Source organism: Geotrypetes seraphini, chromosome 1 (assembly GCF_902459505.1).
Source record: "Geotrypetes seraphini chromosome 1, aGeoSer1.1, whole genome shotgun sequence".
Lineage (NCBI taxonomy): Eukaryota > Metazoa > Chordata > Amphibia > Gymnophiona > Dermophiidae > Geotrypetes > Geotrypetes seraphini.
In genome coordinates, this window is record NC_047084.1 from 401426786 (window position 1) to 401448694 (window position 21909).

The 21909-nt window shown below is 45.9% G+C and overlaps 1 protein-coding gene across 1 annotated transcript in view; it reads left to right on the forward strand.

Moving 5' to 3' along the window:
* Positions 1–554: 554 nt before the first annotated feature.
* The window catches only part of LOC117347325 (dynein heavy chain 6, axonemal-like), a 2502256-nt gene continuing 2480901 nt past the window's right edge, over positions 555–21909 (forward strand). The window contains 1 exon segment of the mRNA XM_033918113.1: positions 555–602. The gene's annotated coding sequence lies outside the window, so the exon portion shown is untranslated.

Consider the following 21909-nt stretch of genomic DNA (forward strand, 5'->3'; position numbering starts at 1 on the left):
AAATATATTTTAATTCTTTGCAACTGGCGTAACCCATGGAATACAGTCCTAACAAATTTACCTGATTCTTCATAGGTAGACCCGAGTCTAGAATGACACCTAATACTTTGGAAATATTTTCAATTTGGAGAGTTTCACTAGTAGATAGTTTGAAACATTTGCAAGGAATGAATTTTTAATTGACCAACCAGATGAGTTTACACTTCTCCCTCCCTATTTGCGGTTTCAGCAATTGCGGATTCGACTATTCGTGATTTTTTTTGCCTGGGCCCCTACCCTAGAGAATCGTTTAGAGGCAGCCCGCATCGACCAGGGACTTGGATTGGGGCGAGGAGGTGATTGGAGATGAGCAGCCACCCCAGGGCTGTGCCCTCAGCTGTGGACACAGCTCCAGTGGCAGCTTCATGCATGGACCTTACCTGATGGTCTAGCGGTTACGCGGGGCAGGAGCGATCTTCCTAAACGTTCTGAGCCGTGCTGTGCACCCCTGCTGTGAGTTCCCGTGGTCGCACAAGACTACAGCAGGAACTCCCGTTGTAGTCTCGTGAGACCACAGGAACTCACTGCACAGGTGCACAGCATGGTTCTGCACAGCCCACCAGGTAAGGTCCAGGGATGGGTCAGAGTCAGCCCAAAGGTTATTTGCAAATTTTCCTTATTCGCAGGTTGGCTCTGCCCCTAACCCCTGCGAATACGGAGGGAGGAGTGTAGATTTTCTGCTTCTTTAATTTGAGGAAATTATCTCATTTTATGAATGTTTTGCAAAATGAACAAAACACTTGAGCAAACTTTAACTCGCAAACCAAGCGTTGATTCGATGAGTGAGCTGCCACCATGCCACCCTGAGAACTGGCTTCGCTTCTCCCCCGAGGCCACCGGCGCTGCTCCTTCCCTTCGTAACCATTAGTACTGCTGTCCACCTCCTCCCCCCACTGGCCGGCCCTGTGCTTACCCGTGCGCCGATGCTGAAAGTGCCTGCCGCTGATTCCATGCTGGGCTGCTGCGAGGCCTTGAGCATCTGCGCATGCTCTAGGCCTTCTAGCTCTCACCCTCTCTGAGATTCTCATGAGATCCGAGATGCTCAAGGCCCCGCAGCAGCCCAGCATGGAACCAGCACCGGCGCTGTAAGCACAGGGCCGGTCAGTGGGGGGAGGAGGTGGACAGCAGTATGATGGTTGTGAACGGAAGGAGCAGAGTCGGTGGCCTCGGGGGAGAAGCAAAGCTGGTTTCCCGGCTGGCCTTGGGGGTGGGGATGTTCAAAGTGGAGGACAGCAGTGGGAGAAGTGTTGGAAGGGATATGAGTTGGGTCGGGGGGGAGGAGGAGCGATATATTGTATTGTCAGTGGAACGAATTATCCAAGTTGCCATTATTTTTTATGGGGAACTTTGCTTTGATATATGAGCACTTTGAATTATGAGCATGCTTCTGGAACGAATTATGCTCGCAAACCAAGGTACCACTGTATTTTGGAGTATGAATCCAGAACTGGGCACAGCAGAAAGATGTCATCAACATTCGACAATACATAAAGACAAAGAATTTAGGTAATCTCCTAATGAACTTAGATATATGTTGAATAATAAAGGAGAGAGGAGTGAGCCCTGTGGAACACCACACTCTGGTTGTCAAAAATCTTTCTTCTGTACTCTGTATGATCATTCGCATAGAAATTCAGTCAGCCATGCACTAGGACAGTTCCAGTAATACCTAACTTATTTAGCCTGAAAATCGTGACTGATCTGAGTCAATATTTTAGCGGAAGTCGCTGAATTAGTAGTAGCTAATAAGCAGCACGTGAAAATAAAAAGAAAAAACATAAAAATAAGAGCAAACAAATAAAATTATGTGTAGTAAAAACAAACAAACAAAAAAAGGTTTAAAAAAAAAAAAAAAGACTAATGATAGCTCACAAGAAGGTGACCAGACAAGATTCATCTAACATCCGGAAACTGTGAGCACTTGAATTCTTTTTCCCCTGGGTTGCTAATACAGGATCATAAAGAAAATACAAACACTTGAGTTTCCATACATTGATGTGTTTAGTAGTCTATGATTTATATATTTGGAGATCAGGGGGTTGTGCCAACATATCTCACTTGGGTGGTCATGGGACTGCCCCAGTCTGCCATCCTATAAACAGAAGGCCATGCAAGACAAAGATACATCAAGTGTCTGTGATTGACCCCACAGGCCTCCAGTTACAGGAATGAGATAACATAGAGAAAGCTGTGAAGAACAAGTAGTTGCTTTGTCAGGGTTGAAGTAGGAGCCTAATGGGATACAGAAATGGGGCAATATGCTGGAGTAATTTTATAAGGGGGCACCTAGTTTAAGAAGGCCAGTAGATACCTAGGGGAAAATCTCAAAACTCGCTGGTAAAATCCAGCGGGTCAATGTTGTGGCCGCAATGGGAGCAATTTTTATTTTACAGGCGATTCTCAGCATAATAACTGTATGGAGAATCGCCAGTAAAGAACAGGAGAAACTGTGCCTGGTGCATGCTCACAACCCAGCTCCCTCCCCCTCTACATGATCGGCAGGAGGGATGACCCCTCCCCGGGGAAGAGCCTAAGTCTCTGATTGGCCCTCCCATAGGAGAGACCTTAATTGCCTAGGCCAATCAGGGACTTGGGCCCCTTTTCAGTGTATTCTGGGATATGCCTGGGATGGGCCTAAGGCACCTAAGACCCCTCCCATCAGAGCCTTAGACTTCTTCCTGGCGCATCCCAGGATGCACTGGGAAGGGGCAGGCCCACCATTTTGAGGAGGTAGGCCTGCTGGCCAGAGGGAGTAGGCATCCCTCCGGTCAGCCTTCATGCTAAAGGTACAGGGGGCATGGGTATGTTGGGGTACATGGAGGTGGGGATCTCAGCGGCAGGAGGGAGTTTGTTAGAGGGTGGGTGACAGTGGCAATGGGAGAGAGTGGGCATCCCTCCCACTGGGAGTGTTGGAAGTTTGTCAGGGTGGTGGGCTATGGCAGCAACATAAGGGAGTGGGCATCCCTCCTGCTGGGGATGTTGGCAGGTTGTCGGGGGGGGGGTGACAGAAGTGGGGGGAGAGAGTTGGCATTTTCCTGCTAGGGGGTGGGTGATGGTGATGGCTGCGATGAGAGGGAGTGGGTATCCCTCCTGCCAATCTTTGATTTGAGGGTCTTTTATTTTTTAAATTTGCTGGGGCCAGGAGGCAGTGTCTGAGCTGTCAAACCTTACTTTCCTGTCAGTGCCTGAGCCAATCAGCCCTCATGCACTGAGCAGAAAATAAGGCTCTGATAGCTCAGACGCTGCCGGAAAATGTGGTACAACGAGTTATCCCAGGACAAGCAGGCAGCATATTCTCAACATGTGGGTGACGTCATCCACGGAGCCCCGCAGCAGACAGCCTCGTAAGCAGACTAGCTTGAAGATCTTTTAAGAGCTTGCAAGTGCTGAACTGTGGATGCACAAGTGCCTTCCCGCCCGAGTCAGGCCGCGCATCTCCTCAGTTCTTAGTTTTCTGCAGAGCCAAGAAGCCCTTTTTCTACAGCTCTGCCGTTTCTTCAAGTTGCCTTCTTGCACCGCGGCTTTATTCCTTTTTTATTTCTTTTATTTATTTTACAAGTCGCTGTGTGGTGCATCTTTAAAAAAAACCAACAAGTTTTAATTTTTTTTCCGTTGGTCTTAGTCTGGCGGAACTTGGGCTTAGGCCCTCATTCAGCTGCAGCTGATTTTTTTTTGTCTATGTCCCAGCCTCTTACCGGTTTTAAAAGGTGTAGCCAGTGTGGCCGGGTCATTTCCTTAACCGACTCCCATTGTTGGTGTATAAAGTGCTTAGGACCTGAGTCCTGCCCATGCTGTGCTACCCTTCAGAAAAGAGTGCTTCGCAGATGTCGTGCCAAAATTCTTGAGCTTTTTGGCCCTATGGAACAGTCTGTGGAGAAGGCCTTGACCTCGTCCTCGACCCCAGTGGCAGTCTCGTCTTCTAAGACCTTGACCTCGAGCAAGTCGCCCTCGACCTCGAAGGCCTCGTCTGCTGTACCTCTTAAGGTTCCGTCCTCAGGAAAGTCTCCCTTCCACAGATACGCTACCTAAGAAGTCTCCAGCTGAGTCTCAGGCAATCCAGGCAATGAGTACAGTCGTGCGGGCCTCTACAAGACCACCATCCAAGTGTGCCTCCAAATATAGGGAATACTCATCTTCGAGGTTGCCCTCAATGGAGCGCACTGCTGCACCTATTAGACCAGATCCATTGGTCTCGGTGCCTGTCTTCAAGGACATGCTGAAAGCCATATTGACCACGCAGATTACCTCAGTCTTGGTCTAGCTTGCACCTGCCTGACCCTGCTCCCTGCGGGCCGGCCTGAGCATACTGTCGAGGCACCTTGAGACAAGCCTCGTAGGTCTCGACCATTGTCCTCCAGTGACTCCTCGCCTCGTCCTTCCAGGTTCGAGTCTCCAGATACTCATCCTATTGGTGAAGAGATGGACAAACCTCGATCGAGGCATCAGTCGAAATATACCTCGTCCTCGAGATTCCTGGTTTCGAAGAAGAGTAAAGAGTCCCCTTGTAGGAGTAAAGAGCCTCACAGGAGTACAGAGTCGCCTATATCTTGATTGTCGAGGCCCATCGAGACCCCTTCGAAGCCCAGGCATAGGTCTCAACTTCTGAAGCCTTCGACATCTCCTGCGTCTCCACCTTGAGGCACGTCCAGGTCGAGGACTCCTCCCTTGAGTACGAGGCTTGAGTCGAGGCTCTCAATCCCTCATACGCCTGGGACTTCTCCATCGAGGCTTCTTAAACGTAAGCACTCTCTGACTCCACCTATATCATACAGCGGAGCTTCTTCTGTGACTCTTACGTTGGATACAAACATGCCTTCTCAATACTCCAGGGAAGTTTCTCCATCCTACTCAGCGGCACCTAGGTCTCGCTTCTCTTCACCTCCTGAGGAGTCTTCAGCCTCAAAGTCGACATCTTTTTCAAGATTCATCTTTGATATGAGTAAGGCTCTTCAGCTCGACCTTCAGTCCTGTCCTGAATATTTGGCTGAAATGGAGCTGCCTCATCTGCCAAAGGAAACCTTGAGACTTCCCACGAATCCTGTGTTGAAACAAAATTTTCTCAGGAATCTCGAAACTCCTTATTCAATTCCGGCTATTCCCTCTAAAATGGACTCTTGTTACCATATGGTTCCTTGCAAGGGGTTTGAGAAGCCACAATTGTCTCACCAATCCTTGGTGGTGGAATCATCTCTTAAAAAATCTAATCCTACAAAGCTGCAAAACCTCCGAGCAGGGAGGGACGCACCATGGATAAATTTGGACGACGTCTATATCAAAATTCCATGATGGCAAATAGAATCCTGAATTACAACTTCATCTTTACTTCTTACTTAAAGTACTGCATTAAAACCATGCCCTACTTTTTTCCTGACTTGGCTGTGCATCAGCTACCTGCATTTCAACAACTGCAGCAGACCCTTTCACAAATTTGTCTTTTCATGCTCCAAGCCACTTATGATGCCTTTGAGATGTCCTCCAGGGTCACTGCCTTTCCTGTGGCAATGCACCGTCTGGCTTGGCTAAGCATTGTAGACATGGATCCCAACTTGCAAGACCGTCTCGCTAATTTACCTTGTAATGAGCTTTTTGACAGTTCCATCGAGGCTGCTACCAAGCGTCTGTCAGAACATTTGCATCTTTGGTGCGGCCTAAGACTAAACCTCCAGCCTTATAAGCCACCTCCACATCGTTACCCTCAAAAGTCTATTCCAGCTTTTTCCAGGCCTCTGCCTAGAATACAACAGCAGCAACAGCATCAACAAAAACCTCAGACTCCTGTTGCAGTTAAGCCGGCAGTCTTTTTGACAATCTAAGCCTGAGCATAATATCCACCTACATCCATCAGACTTCTCTCTTACCCATGGGAGGTCGGCTCCATCAGTGGGAACAGATTACATCAGAGCTCTGGGTTCTCGCCATCATTTGGGAGGGTAACTCACTTCAATTCCTTCAAGTGCCACCAGATCTCCCTCCAAGAGAGTTTCCTTCCAGTTTGTCGCAACTACCCCTTCTTCAGGAGGCTCAGGCTCTTCTTTGCCTTTGAGCTGTCGAGGAGGTTCCCAAGAACCAATGGGACACGGGTTTTTATTTCCGTTATTTTCTAGTCCCAAAGAAGATGGGGGATTTACGACCTATTCTGGATCTTGCAGCCCTCAACAAATTTCTTGTCAAAGAAAAGTTTTGGATGCTCTCTCTTCCAACACTTTACCCCCGATGGATCAAGGGGATTGGTTATTTATTTATTTAGATTTCTATTCCGTCCTCCCAATAGCTCAGAATGGCTTACAAGCAAACATTCACAGTGGAGTACATTTGGATAATACAAAGACTATACAGTAGTTTAAGTACAAGTACTATAAGGCAATTTAAGTACAGGTTACAAATGGACTATACAGCAATTTAAGTAAAGGTTCAGAGTGGAGAAGAGAGGGTAGAAGAGAGGGGGAGGTTAAGGGGGAGAGGGGTAGATTGCAGTAGTAATTTTAGTTCTGCTTTCCGGAAATTCATCAATGAGTTCTGTAATCTGATTTGTGGGGGATTGGTTATGCTCTCTAGATCTCAAAGAGGCTTACACTCATATTCCAATTCATCCAGCCTCTCGTAGATTCCTGAGATTTCGGGTGGGGAATCTCCATCTTCAATACCGAGTTCTTCCTTTCAGACTCGCCTCATCCCCCAGGGTCTTCACGAAGTGCCTGGTTGTGGTAGTCGCAGCCCTGCGGACGCAGGGTCTTCAGGTCTTTCCATATCTGGATGACTGGCTCATCAAAGCGTAGTCTCAACAGGAGGTTAATGTAGCGACCCAATGGACTATTACGTTTCTCCAAAGTCTGGGGTTCGAAATCAATTTTCCAAAATCTCAGTTACATCCCTCTCAAACTCTACAGTTTATTGGAGCCATACTGGACACTGTTCAACTCAGAGCATTCCTGCCTCAATCACGTCAGGACGCTCTCATATACCTTTGCCAACAAGTGTCTTCCCTCTCATCAATCTTGATAAGACAAATGATGGTTCTTCTTGGTCACATGGCTTCTACAGTTCACGTGACTCCTTTTGCCAGACTTCACCTCAGAATTCCTCAGTGGGCCCTGGTATCTCAGTGGCAGCAAGCTTGCGACCCACTCTCTCAACATATTACAGTAACTCCTTCGTTGAGACAGTCTCTCCACTGGTGGATGCTCTCTTCCAATCTTTCCAGAGGTTTCCTATTCCACACGCCCCCTCATCAGAAGATTCTCACAACAGATTCTTCAACCTACGCTTGAGGGGCTCATCTCAATGGTCTCCGTACTCAAGGCCTTTGGTCCAGCACGGCTCGTCAATGTCACATCAATCTGTTGGAACTTAGAGCGATCTTCAATGCTCTCAAAGCTTTTCAACATCTTCTTCACAACCACATAGTCCTTGTTCGTACAGTCAACCATGTACTATGTCAACAAGCAGGGAGGTACGGGCTCTCTCTCTCTGTGTCAAGACGCTCTGAAACTTTGGAATTGGGCAGTTCTTCAGAGCTGTCTACATTCAAGGGCAGCAAAACTGGTGGACAAATTGAGTCATCTTCTACAACCTCACGAATGGACACTCAATTCCTCGCCTCTACATCAAGTGTTTGCTCAATGGGGGTCTCCTCAGATAGACCTTTTTACGTCTCCCCACAACAACAAGCTGCCTCAGTTCTGCTCCAGGATATACTCTCCTCATTGCCTCGTGGCAGATGCTTTCCTTCTGGAATGGACGAATCAGTTTCTCTATGCGTTCCCTCCATTCCCTCTGATTCTCAAGACTCTTGTCAAACTCAAGAAGGAACATGCCACCATGATTCTGATAGCTCCTCGGTGGCCCAGACAACCGTGGTACTCCCTTCTACTTCAACTCAACACCAGGAGCCCCTACTTCTGCCAGTATTTCCCTCTTTGCTTACACAGAGTCAAGAGTCTCTACTCCATCCCAACCTGTAGTCTCTACACTTTGTACCTCTTAACCTAACTGCCACTCTACAGTTCTCCAAATCTGTACAGGACATTCTAGAGGCTTCCAGGAAGCCGTCTACTAGATAGTGTTACACTCAGAAATGGACTAGATTTTCTGCTTGGTGTACTACTCATCACAAGGAGCCACAATCTACCTCCTTGTCTTCAGTTTTGGATTACCACCTGCACTTATCTCACTCTGGTCTCAAATCCACATCTATTAGAATCCACCTAAGTGCCATTGCTGCTTTTCATCAGCCTATTGAAGGGAAACCTCTCTCTGCTCATCCTGTGGTTTCCAGATTTATGAAAGGACTTTTCAATGTCAGTTCACCTCTCAAGCTGCCTCCGGTGGTTTGGGACCTCAATCTGATTCTTACTCATTTAAGAAACCTCCATTTGAACCAATAGATTTGGCTCATCTTAAATATCTTACTTGGAAAGTAGTTTTTCTCATTGCATTCACCTCTGCTAGACGTTTCAGTGAACTACAAGCTTTAGTGGCGGATCCACCTTTTACAGTATTCCATCATGACAAGGTGGTGTGGCCCAGCTGTTTAGAGGCCTACACTCAATGAGAGACCTCACACTCAATATACTGTTCTTGAATAATAAGTATTTTATTAATAAGTCAGTAACAGCTTACAAGGATAAATCTTTCAGCATATAGAGTAACAGAGCATATGATCATCAGACCTGAGATCTCGTGTCTGTCCTGCTTACATGATCAGAAAAGCTATTTTTATATAATTCTTGGTAGTCAAAGGCCACGTTGGCACGTATCATATGATTCGTTTTTATTGGTTACTTACACACATCATCACACTTATTAGTTCATTAATTGGTTTACAATATTTGTGTCATACTATATGTGTATCCTGTTTACTGTAAAATCACTACCTTTTCCTGCAAATGTCATTTTAATCATTATGGTCAGCGATTTCAAGTCAAAGGCCAATAAGTATCCACCCCTCACAGGATATTTCATGCAAATAATAATAATAATAATAATAACTTTATTTTTCTATACCGCCATAGTCAGGCGACTTCTAGGCGGTTTACATTGTAAGAAGGCTGGACATTCAGCGAATAACAAAAGGTCTTAATACAAAACAATAAGTCTACATACAATAACAATACAAAATAGTACAGTACAATACAGTGAGTCTAAATACAATACAATACAATAAGACTAGATACAATACCATGCAATGTGTCTAATACAATATAATAGTCTAATGGGAAACTAACGTGCTAATTGGAGTTCTATGGGTAATGAATACCTGAATACTTTAGAGCTTACATATGAGTAGGAGTTCTACGAGTAGAGGAAATCTGGATAGATGAGGAGCTTCTTGAGAGGAAGAAAAAGGCGTTTAAGGGGAGGGGAGTCCTAGTGAGGGAGGGTCCTCGTGAGGAAGGGGACAGTTTTAGTCAATGAATTTAGCGAATAGGGCGGTTTTGATCGATTTACGGAAGGCACTGTAAGACAGATTGGGTTCGTTTATGTAGTTTTTCAGCCAAACTTGCTGTCTGCTTGCTTGGAACTTAAAGGTTCTGTCCAGGAATGATTTGTATCTGCAGCCTGTAATCTTTGGGTATGCAAAGAAGTTATTGTTTCTGGTTGCTCGTGCGGGGTTGTGCAGGATGAAGTGAGTTTGCAGGTATGAAGGTGCTAGTCCCCAGGCTTGCCTGAAACAGGTGCATGCAAATTTGAATAGTTTTCGCGCATCTATTGGAAGCCAATGCAGTTTTTTATAGTAGGGGCTGATGTGATCGTTTTTTCTTAGTCCGAAAATTAGGCGAACGGCGGTGTTTTGTATTAATCTCAGTTTTTTAATTGTTTTTTTGTGGGATGCCCAGGTAGATGATGTTGCAGTAGTCAAGAATGGATAGGATCAGTGCCTGTACCAGCAACCTGAATGACGTCGGGTCAAAGTATTTTTTTATGGTCCTTAGTTTCCATAGCATGTAAAAACATTTTTTCACTAGTGAGTTTGTGTGATCAGTCATAGTTAGATGAATGTCTAGGGTGATACCGAGTATTTTTATGTTTTTGGAAATTGGGTATTCGTGATTGTTTATTTTTATCGATGTTCTCGTGATTTTGTCATTAGGACTAGCCAGAAAGACTTTTGTTTTCTCTGCGTTTAGTTTTAGTTTGAAATTAGTGGTCCATTTGTCAATTTCGGTCATTATGTTTGAGAGGTTGTCTACAATTTCTTTTGTGATGTCATTTATGGGGATTATAATGGATATGTCGTCTGCGTAAATGTAGTGTATTAAGTTGAGTTTTTGTAGGAGGAGGCAATGTAGATATTGAAAAGGGTGGGCGATAGGGGGGAACCTTGAGGTACGCTTGAAGGGTTTTTCCATGGTTTGGAGTAGTTTTCGTTGCTGATTACTTGGTAGGATCTGTTTATTAGGAATTCTTGGAACCATTTCTTTGCCTTTCCAGAGATTCCCATTACTTCAAGGCACAGCAGCATGATTTCATGGTCTACCAAGTCGAACGCGCTGCTGAGGTCTAATTGTAGGATCAGTGTGCTTTTGCCCTTGCTAAAGAGATCATAAAGGTGATTCAGTAAGGAGGCTAAGACAGTTTCTGTGTTGTATCCTTTCCTGAATCCTGATTGGTGTTCACTAAGGATGTTAAATTTATCCAGGTAGTTTACTAGTTGAAGGTTGACCAATCCTTCCTGTATCTTTGTAAAGAGGGGAATGCTTGCTATGGGTCTGAAATTGGATGTCAGAGCTGAAGAGGTTTTCCGATCTTTGGGGATTGGGGTGATTAGTATGTGACCCATTTTTTTGTTTAATGTTCCGCTTGTGAGGGCGGATGTTAGCCATGCGAATAGTTCCTTTTTAAATTCTGGAGGGGCAACTGTCATGATTTTTGGGGGACATGCGTCAAGTAGGCAGTTAGATTTGGTGTACTTATTGAATAAGTTTAGGAACTGATGCCAGTCAGGGTAATCGAGGTGGTCCCATATCATGTCTACTCTGGTGTCTTGGTCATGGGGTTCGAGGTAATGAAGAGCATTTGTTGTGGTTGTGGGTAGAGTTGCTCTTAACTCCGCGATTTTATTTTGAAAGTAGTTGGCTAGGGTTTGTGCCGATGGGGTGGGCTCATTGTCCTTTTTCAGTATTTGTGTTGTATCGGTTATTGTTTTTACTAGTTTGAACAATTCTTTGCTGTTTATTTTTGATGTACCAATTTTTTTCGCATAATGCTTAGTGCGTTTTTCTTTGATCAGATTTTTGTATATTTTCATTTTTTGTTTCCAGTTTGTCTTGTCTGATTCTTTGTTTGTTTTTAGCCAGATTCTCTCCAATTTTCTTAGTTCCTGTTTGGTGGTTAGTAGTTCACTGTCAAACCATTCATTTGGCGGTCTATTTCTCTTTTTGTATGTTTTATATGGTGCTATTTGGTCTAGGAGTTCTTTGCTGTAAGTTTCCCATCTTGTAGGGAAATTCTGAATTTCTTTGGTTGTGGGATGTAACTCATAGTGGGTCCAAAATTCGATTGGGTTAATAATGCCCCGGCTGGTTATTGTGTTCGTGTTGACGTTTTTGTGTTTTTGCTGTGTATTCTGTTTTAGCCAGTGTAGATTGAATTTGCCAATGTAGTGGTCTGACCAGATGCATTTTTCCCAGGGTCCTGGGTAATATTGTATTTTGGGATCTATTGTTTCTTTGTGGGAGAAGGTGATTACCGTATTTTCGCGGATATAACGCGCACCATTGTAAAACGCGCACAGGGGTATAGCGCGCAGAAATCACGATATGTACAAAAACTTTTCTATACCGCGCTCAGGCATATAACGCGCATGCTGCCCGACTCTCCTTTCGCCCGCCCTGACTTTCCGTGCGCTGTCCCGACTCTCCGTTCACCCCCCCTGACTTCCGTGCACTGTCCTCCCTTGAAGTCCTGTCCCCCCTTGAAGGTCTGTCCCCATCCTGAAAGCCTGATGCCCCCCCCGACGTCCGATACATCCCCCCCCCGGCAGGACCACTCGCACCCTCACCCCGAAGGACCGCCGACTCCCCAACAATATCGGGCCAGGAGGGAGCCCAAACCCTCCTGGCCACGGCGACCCCCTAACCCCACCCCGCACTACATTACGGGCAGGAGGGATCCCAGGCCCTCCTGCCCTCGACGCAAACCCCCTCCTCCCAACGACCGCCCCCCCCCAAGAACCTCCGCCCGTCCCCCAGCCGACCCGCGACCCCCCTGGCCGACCCCCACGACACCCCCACCCGCCTTCCCCGTACCTTTGTGTAGTTGGGCCAGAAGGGAGCCCAAACCCTCCTGGCCACGGCGACCCCCTAACCCCACCCCGCACTACATTACGGGCAGGAGGGATCCCAGGCCCTCCTGCCCTCGACGCAAACCCCCCTCCCCCCCAGCCGACCCGCGACCCCCCTGGCCGACCCCCACGACCCCCCCACCCCCCTTCCCCGTACCTTTGGAAGTTGGCCGGACAGACGGGAGCCAAACCCGCCTGTCCGGCAGGCAGCCAACGAAGGAATGAGGCCGGATTGGCCCATCCGTCCTAAAGCTCCGCCTACTGGTGGGGCCTAAGGCGCGTGGGCCAATCAGAATAGGCCCTGGAGCCTTAGGTCCCACCTGGGGGCGCGGCCTGAGACACATGGTCGGGTTTGGCCCATGTGCCTCAGGCCGCGCCCCCAGGTGGGACCTAAGGCTCCAGGGCCTATTCTGATTGGCCCACGCGCCTTAGGCCCCACCAGTAGGCGGAGCTTTAGGACGGATGGGCCAATCCGGCCTCATTCCTTCGTTGGCTGCCTGCCGGACAGGCGGGTTTGGCTCCCGTCTGTCCGGCCAACTTCCAAAGGTACGGGGAAGGGGGGTGGGGGGGTCGTGGGGGTCGGCCAGGGGGGTCGCGGGTCGGCTGGGGGGGAGGGGGGTTTGCGTCGAGGGCAGGAGGGCCTGGGATCCCTCCTGCCCGTAATGTAGTGCGGGGTGGGGTTAGGGGTTCGCCGTGGCCAGGAGGGTTTGGGCTCCCTTCTGGCCCAACTACACAAAGGTACGGGGAAGGCGGGTGGGGGTGTCGTGGGGGTCGGCCAGGGGGGTCGCGGGTCGGCTGGGGGACGGGCGGAGGTTCTTGGGGTGGGGGCGGTCGTTGGAGGGAGGGGGGTTTGCGTCGAGGGCAGGAGGGCCTGGGATCCCTCCTGCCCGTAATGTAGTGCGGGGTGGGGTTAGGGGGTCGCCGTGGCCAGGAGGGTTTGGGCTCCCTCCTGGCCCGATATTGTTGGGGAGTCGGCGGTCCTTCGGGGTGAGGGTGCGAGTGGTCCTGCCGGGGGGGGGATGTATCGGACGTCGGGGAGTCGGCCGGGCAAGAGGGCTTGGGCTCCCTCTTGCTCCGATCGTGGATGCGGGTGCGGGTGGGAGCGCGTGCGAGCGGTCGTTCGGGGTGGGGGTGCGAGCGGTCCTGCTGGGGGGGGTGAATCGGGCGTCGGGCGGGGTGGGAACTATGTTTAAAAACTTTTGTATACCGCGCTCAGGCATATAACGCGCGAGGGGTATGCGCGGTACGTAAAATCACGTATAACGCGCGCGTTATATCCGCGAAAATACGGTAAGTCTAGTTTGTGTCCTTTTTCATGGGTTATTTCTGCGTCTGGGTTTGGAAAGTCCAGTGACATTAGGAAGCTGGCGATTTCAGTTATTTCTGGTTTAGTCTTTTGCTCTAGGTGAGTATTGATGTCTCCCAGAAGCAGGTTATAAGATCCTTTTAGGGAGGATAAGGTAAGGAATTCGGTGAATTCCTCTTTAGCGTTTGACCATTTTTTGGGTGGGATATAGAACAAAGTTGTAATTAATGATTCTTCTAACTGTGCGTTAGTGATTTTGCAAGTTAGTATTTCAAGGTTTTCTGACGATTTGGAGTCGATCTTGATGTAGTTGAAGTGTTCTTTTATATTCTTGATCAGGATATGTCGATCTTGATGTAGTTGAAGTGTTCTTTTATATTCTTGATCAGGATATGTCGATCTTGATGTAGTTGAAGTGTATTTTATATTCTTGATCAGGATATGTCTTAATCCTTTTATGATATCATGGCAGATGTGGCGCCTGTTGTCATGTGAAAGAATAAGTTTCGCTTGGCTTGCTTATCTTAGCATAAGTTTCGCTTCACTTGCTGTTCTCAGCAAGTTATCTTCTAGCAAGCATATATTGTGCAAAAACTGACAGCTATAGCCAGGGTATTTTTAATCAATTTTAGGCCTACAATATGGCCTAGGGATTTCAGAGGTTCTTCACCTTTAGTTTCCTTACCTAAAGGGCTTGAGATCTTCACCTGTATCAATACAAGGACTTGCTCTCTTCATCCTCTCTCATTCCCATCTTCAAAGTCTAAGGAGGCTTTGACACCCTAGAAGTAGGGTGGGCATGCAGGTTATGCTGAGCTAGTGTTAATCACAAAATACAGGCATAAGTCCCAGGTACTTGAAATCGAGCTTGATAAAAGATTAAAGGGACAAGTGACCCAACCCCAAAATAAACTGTAAGGACAATAGTAAAGTATGACTCAATGCTGACAAAGCAAATCATTAAAAAGATATAATGTTACTCAAAATCATTACACTTAAAATAATAATTTCATAAGAAAATATGTTTTTAATATCATAAGTAAATATGTGGAATCATAAAAACTGGATTGGAGTGACAAATAGACTGATTATAATTGTGTGTCCTAGGATTCAGCTGTATCCTTGATATCTGAATATATTATTGAGGCTGGCTCTTCATTGAGAGGAAAATCGGCAAGTAGGAAAAATGTGTCATGAAAGGGTCGAGTGCCATTGGGCCAAATGACCCAGCTGGAATTTTCAGGTACCCAAGTATAGGTACGTGTACAAGCAGACCATCCTGCTTGAAAGGCATCTGATGTTTGGAGCCTAACAAGACAATGATCAGGAACAAAGTTTTCAATATCCAGGGAGAGCCTACTGATATGGGAGGAGATCTAGTAAAATTGACTATAAAAGAAGAGGATTTAGTAAGATCTACTTCTTGTGCTTCCCAAGGCCAATATTCTCCCATGTGATTTCCTCCACAGACGTAACAGTCAGTTACGCTCAGTGTATCGGCTATAGTTTCAGCTAAGGTAAGGAACAGATTGGTTGCACACGTACCATATTCAATATTATGTTCTATTTCTTCTGTAAAATGAATTTAATGGAAAGAAGCTGTCTGGGTAAGTTTGATTCCTACCTCCATAAACCCATATGGGACAGTTCCAACGGCATTAATACCGATTTGGTATCTGTGTGGGGTCAAAAAGGCTTTAGGATCTTGTATATGAAAGTAAATCAGAGAACAAGTATTTTGCCGAACACATTGCTCAGGAGGAGGCTTTGAACTCTGCGTTAGCTTTACCAATGGGTTCCCTTCAAATATGGGGTTTTGAGTATTGGCTACTACCTGGGACCACCTACTACACCAGTAATACCTATAATATGCTTCTCTGTCCCAGGCCAGCTCTGGCAAATATACTTTTTTATGTGGAAATACTTAAAGGGATTTCTTTTATCATAGTTGTGTTCTGAAAATTTCTGATGATTGATGACAGTGCATATGTCAAATGGGAAACTAGAAGTCCTGCTCTTCTTTATATTCCAGCAGACAAATCCTCCAGCTTGTCTGTGATTATCATAAGAACGTATAAACCAACGGTATGTTGGTCTGGCTCGGAAATCAAAGCAGACTTGGCCTGTTGTTTCATCTCCTCTATCAATGGCACATATGTGGTACACGAGGCCATTATGTGTACATTCGGTAATAGTGGAGTTGCATATGTAATGCTTATGGTACATCAGGGTATTAGCAATATGAGTGCCAGTTTTAGTCTGATGGATGCATGGGGTACAGGCTGGTACAGGCGAAGGTGTGGGTAGTGCAGGTGTGAGTATTTCTGAATCGGGAGAGACAGTGACGGGATATTGCAGGAAGAAGATAATTAGCAATTTTAGAAAGACACTGAACCTTCGCCCAAGAAACTGAAGGAATTTGGGAGACAGAGCCTGAGGAGGTCTGGGGAATAGATTCCATGGAGATCCCACCTTGGACCCCATGGTTGTGAGAAAACAATAAAGGATGCACTGGAATAGGACAACGGCATACACAGCAGACCCACCAAGGGAATTTAAAATAAAAAAAACCAAGCAATAGCTTGGAGTACAGAAAGGATGGCCCAGACAATTATTAAAGCAACTACAGCAAGGAAGGAGTAGGCGAGGGATTTAACGAGGACAAAGCAAATCTCTTCCCTAAAACGGGGAGGGGTGTGGATATTATGGCTTAACAAAATGTGCGTGGAAGCCAAAATCTATGGTAGTTCTGCACCTCTTAGTACACAATGCTAATATAACATATCCTAACAAAATTGAAATACTAAATGAGAATAAAAGAAAAACAAACTCAGAGAACAGAAATCTAGTCCACCAGCTCATAAACGTGACAATCACCCAACATGTGTCTCAGTAGGGGCTGGTTTAATGTCTTTATGGTGCACCAAAGTATCATGTCCTTGTAACTTAACCGCAAAGAGATAAGATTCCTCAATAGTCTATGGTCCGTGGAAAGCCAGCTGTTTTCAATTGTTCTTCTGAAATGTGTGCTTGTATACCTGTTTTCCTTTGTAGTACTTGGCGTTGGGGCCCTTGCTGAGGATTTTCTTTTGTCTTCCAGTAGTTGCAGAGCTGTCTGTAAAGAGAACACATATTCAGATATGACCTGCGGTAAGGCCCTTTGGCCGGTGATGGGATAATCGAGCGCCAGACGCCAGTGCGCCGACAATCCAGTGCTGGCAATTCAATGCAAGACAGAAGCGCGCAGGGGAAAAACTACTTTTTAAAGAGCTCCGATGGGGGGTGTGGGGGGAACCCCCCACTCTAATGCATAGTGTTCGCATTGCTGTTGCAGGGGGTGTGTGGGGGTGAAATCCACCACATTATAGAGAAAACAGAACTTTTCCCGAAAAAAATCAGAAAAAGTTCCGTTTTCTCTATAATGGAGGGTTCCAACCCCCCGAATCCCCCTCCAACAGCAGCACAAACACCCGTGCGCTTCTGTCTTGCGCTGAATTGTCAGCGCTGGATTGTCAGCACGCTGGTGTCTTGTGCGCCACTTACTATGAACCCTTTGGCCTGGTTGTTGGAAAGGCGGAAAGTATGGCAATCATCCAGTACATAACTGGAACGGACTGGTTACAAGGTCTTTAAATTGTAGGGTCCGATTACGGACAGCATACAGAGCTGCAGGTAAGTATTTTAGCCAATTTTTTGATTCCAGGGGCATCAATTTCTTCAGGGCTACCTTAATAAGGTCGTTAGCCTTCTCTGCCAGCCTGTTTGCCTGCAGTCTATAAACCGTGACAAATTTTTGTTCAATACCTAGGGAACTGCAGAGTTCCCGTAGAAGGTCATTCCTAAAATGACTACCATTATCAGAGACACCATATCTACTCACAATTTTGGTACATATTTTCTGGGCAGCTTCTTTTCCAGTCTCTGAAGCATATGGATATGCCTCTATCCATTGTGAGAAGGGACATACACACATAGCAAATACCTTTTTCCCAAATTTTCAAAAATCATATCTGTATAATCAATATACCACTTCCTACATGGTCCTTCCAGGATAGGTATGACACCTAATGGGGTAGGGGTCCCTCTAGAATTTGTCTTAATACAAATTGGGCATTTTTGAATGATTTCTTTAAGGATGACATCTATTTTGGGATGCCATACTATCAATTTAAGCCTGGCACTGAGATGTGTAAAAGGAGCATGTGTTTTGACATGATAATCTTGGGCATATAACCATAGTGAGGCTGTGTCACGTTCTCATGTCTTGTGTTTTCCATATTCCTTTTATCTGTTTGCAACCTAATTTCTGTCATTGTTGTAGTTCATCTGGAGTGGCTCCTTCAGTAAAGAAGGTCTCAATGTCAGTGGGGCGGGCCCTCGAACTCACATAGAACAAAGCTGTGTATGGATATGTGGTGGCTTCCTTAGCCAAGTAGTCAACATGTTGATGTGTCTTTTGGGCAATTGATGTATCAGTATTGTCATGTGCTTTTATTATGACAATTGTTGCAAGAGTGCATCTGTGTTGTATGGCTGCCATAAGGCGCTCTAGGAGCACAACGTGTTGCAGTGGTTTTCCTGTGCTATCAATGAATTCTCTAACTTACCATTTATCATGGTTTTCTTCAATGCATTTGATAGCATATATGGAGTCGGAATAAATAGTTAGATTCTGGCCAGGGTAAGACTGGTCAGGGAAGGACTGCTAGTTCTGCAGCTTGAGCAGTAAGGGAAGTGGGCATTATACTCCAACCACTTTCCCAAAGCTGGTCTTTGACATTATACACAAACCAAGCAAAAGCCGTACCTGTTTAGGTTTGTGAACCATCTACAAAGATGTGAAAACCATCTTTATAGGGTTTAATGATCTGTTTTGAAGGCGGTTCTTGTGGACACCCATGCAAGGTTACTGCAGAAGGGCCAAAGAAAGCCAGGAATGATTTGACTTTAGCAGGCAACATGTCTACACTCGTAACTGGTTTGATGTCGATGTTTCCTGTAAGAAGGGTTGCTAAGTAAGTAACTAACCTTCGAGTAGTAAAGGTAACAGTAGGGATAGATAGGATTTTGGACAAAATGTGTGTAGAGTGCAGGGTAATGTAGGCATAAGGCAAAAATTGATAAATTTTTAAATTTGCATTAACAGCGGCTACCACCCCCTGTTCACAGCTGTTGAAGCAGACTTCAACAGGTGTGAAAGAGCCGGAGAGGTAGCTAATGGTGTGGTCAGATTGACAAGCAACAGCGGCCCACCCTTCTGGAGGTTAATGACATATCTACAGGGAGAGAGTTTAAGGGAAGCCTAAAATGTGGAGCAAGTTTCAGATCATTCTTCAAAGATATGATAATATCAGAGTCAGTGGGAGTCAAATGAATGGGGCGTTTCCCCTCTGGATTCCCTTTAAGGTGAAAGCGAAGAGGGAGAAAGCGTGTACTAAGACAAGGAATGTAATCTCGGCAATAATTAAGAAGGCCTAATAATGCACGTAAATCATGCACGGTAGATGGAATAGAAATGTGGTCAATTTCCTTCAACAGGGTGGGACATAAGAACTTGCCATCAGCACAAATTGTATGGCCAAGAAAAGTAACTTCATGTTGACAGTACTGCAGCTTGTCAGCATTAATAGCATAGCCTTTGGAAATCAGAAAGTGGAGAAGATCATCAGTGAGACGCTGACAGAGAGGTTCGGTGTCAGCGGACAAAAGGAGATCATCAATGTACACAAAGAGGGAAGCTTGGGAATCAGGGGGCATGGTATCGCGGAACCACTGTAGATCATGTGAAATAACTCGGGAAAAGATGCCGGGGCTCTCATGGAGGCCATGGGGAAGTCTTTTCCACATATAACGATCAGTGCCAACAGTGAATGCAGTAAGAGGGCGTAAGTCAGGGTGTAAAAGAATAGAGTAGAAAGCATTCTTTAAGTCAATGACAGAGAACCAAAAATGAAGAGTATAAGAAGTAAGTAAGGTGACAGGATTAGGAACAGCAGGGTATTCCTGCTGCAAGAGACGGTTAAGGCCTTGTAACTCATGATCCAAACGCCAGGCTTTCCCATCAGCCTTGCGGACAGGAAAGAGAGGCGTGTTCCAGGGGGATTCAGTGGGCTCAATGATATCATTTGCCAAGCGTTCCAATATCAAGGATTTGATGCCTTCTAAAGCTTCAGGTTTCAAAGGGTATTGTGGGATAGTAGGACCAGTGGCAGGGTCTTTCAGAATTAAAGTGACACCAGACACACTGCGAACACAACCATATTTAATTGAAGAGTCGAAAGTGGGTGCAGAGTTGTGAAAACCTACAAAGGTAATGATGGCCTTAATTTTGGAAAGAATATCACGACCTAAGAGGTTTATGGGGCAGGAATCAACATACAGAATATCTGAAAGTACTACCTGTCCGTCAATGATCAGGAATAATGTGATGCTGTTGGGCTGCACCTTCGATACCAATGGTAGGGATAGTACGAGTAGAAAAGGGATAATGGGGAGGGATAAAGTTAATAGAAGTCAGGGTAGCTCCAGTGTCAACAATAAAGGGAATGTCCTTTTGGTCCCCAATTTGAACAAGTTTAATGGGTTCGGTCTGAGCAGAAACAGAAATGTGTACATACTGAGCTAGTCATTGTGGATTGTAAGAATCATCAGGGGTAAAATCTCCTGTAGGGTTCTGCCATTGCTGTGGGGGAGCTTGGGGATAAGGAAAAGATGGAGGGGAGGAGAACGGATTAGTATTAGAACCAAACTGAGTAGGAGGGGGTGCACCACGGCCACGCCTGGCCCCTCTACCTCCCCGGTTAGACGCATTAGACCAACAGTCAGCGGAGTAATGCCATACTTATTGTAGGTCCAGCATTGAATATGTGGGACATGTCAAGGGGTTAGTAAGTGCCGTCACAAAGGGCGGCACGACCAGCACCTCACATACCCCTAGGGCCAGTCCCAGAACCACGGGCAGTCTGTGGGTAGTGTGGTGGCCAAGGAGCATTGGTTTGGGCCCATTGAATTTGTGCAAGCTGAACATCTTCCTGTTGAGCAAGTCACACTACCTGTTTCATTTGAGAGACAGCATCAGTAGGTTTATCAATGTCTTTGGTAGCAGGGGGTTGGGTTTGGGCCTGACCTTGAATTTGAGCTGCAAGAGCTTTCTTTTGCATTTAAAGCAACTCTTTTTGTTCTTTAGATTCAGGTTCAGCTAATAGTTGAGAATAATGTATAACATGGGGCACAATTTCGGACCACGGTTTTCCAGCAATGCCAACAACACCGTCCAACTTGGTCTGAATGCCTTTAGGCATAGTATTTCTAAGGGTCTTGAAAGCAAGGCCTTTAATTTTTTCCTTAGAACAAGGGTCTCCAATTTGTAATTCCCAATTATCTTCAAAATCCCGAATGAAAGAATAAATGTCAGAACCAGCCTTGTATTGTAAAGAGGTGAGCTTAGACATATCTTTCTCATTGGCATATCTGGCACGCAGAGCTGCCAGACATAAGACCGGTAATTAATAAAGCGGTCGCCATCAAAATTCTTAACGTCTATAGTGTAATTGGCTATACCAGTGTCGGCAAATATGTCAGTAGTGACTTTGCCAACACATTCTACTAAGGGCCAGTTCCCACTGAGAAGTGATCTGTTCAAATTTGGAAATCCAAGGGGATGCTCCAGCAAGCAAAGGGGGGAGTTGGGCTTTCACAGAAAGCTTGTCTGCAAAGCTCCAGGCGGAATATTCAGTTTTGGTAGTGTCAGCATTGGTTTGTTTAGTGATAAGTGGAGCTTGAAGGGCTGGAGCTTTTATAACAGAAACCAGAGGTTGCAAAGGGACATCAATAAGGGAAGCCGGAGAGGCAGGAGCAGGCATAGGGGGTTCTGCTGGTTGGCCATAAAATTTACGTTCATACTTTTCCCACACTTTAAGGCCTTCCTTCATATATTTAAGGTGAAAACCTTGACATATATATAAGCGGGCCGTATTCATGTGTTTAGTTGCAAAGGAACCGTCACGGGGAAATGGGGTAATTTGTGGGGCACATGATTCTGTCCATCCGGCTAAATTATCAAGTCAGAGGTAGACATAATGAGAAGAGTGTTCTTGTTGGGCTATAATTTGTCGGGGGGTAAGATTGGATTCGAAATAGGCCTGAGCGTGGTCAGTGAACATTAAGGTTCGAAGGGGAACTGGAAAAGGTTGACTAATTCCATCAGAAAAATTAATATGTGGGGGAAGATGAATACAATTACCATAAGTGCTACAATCTTGGGGGTTTGGACAAGAGTCAA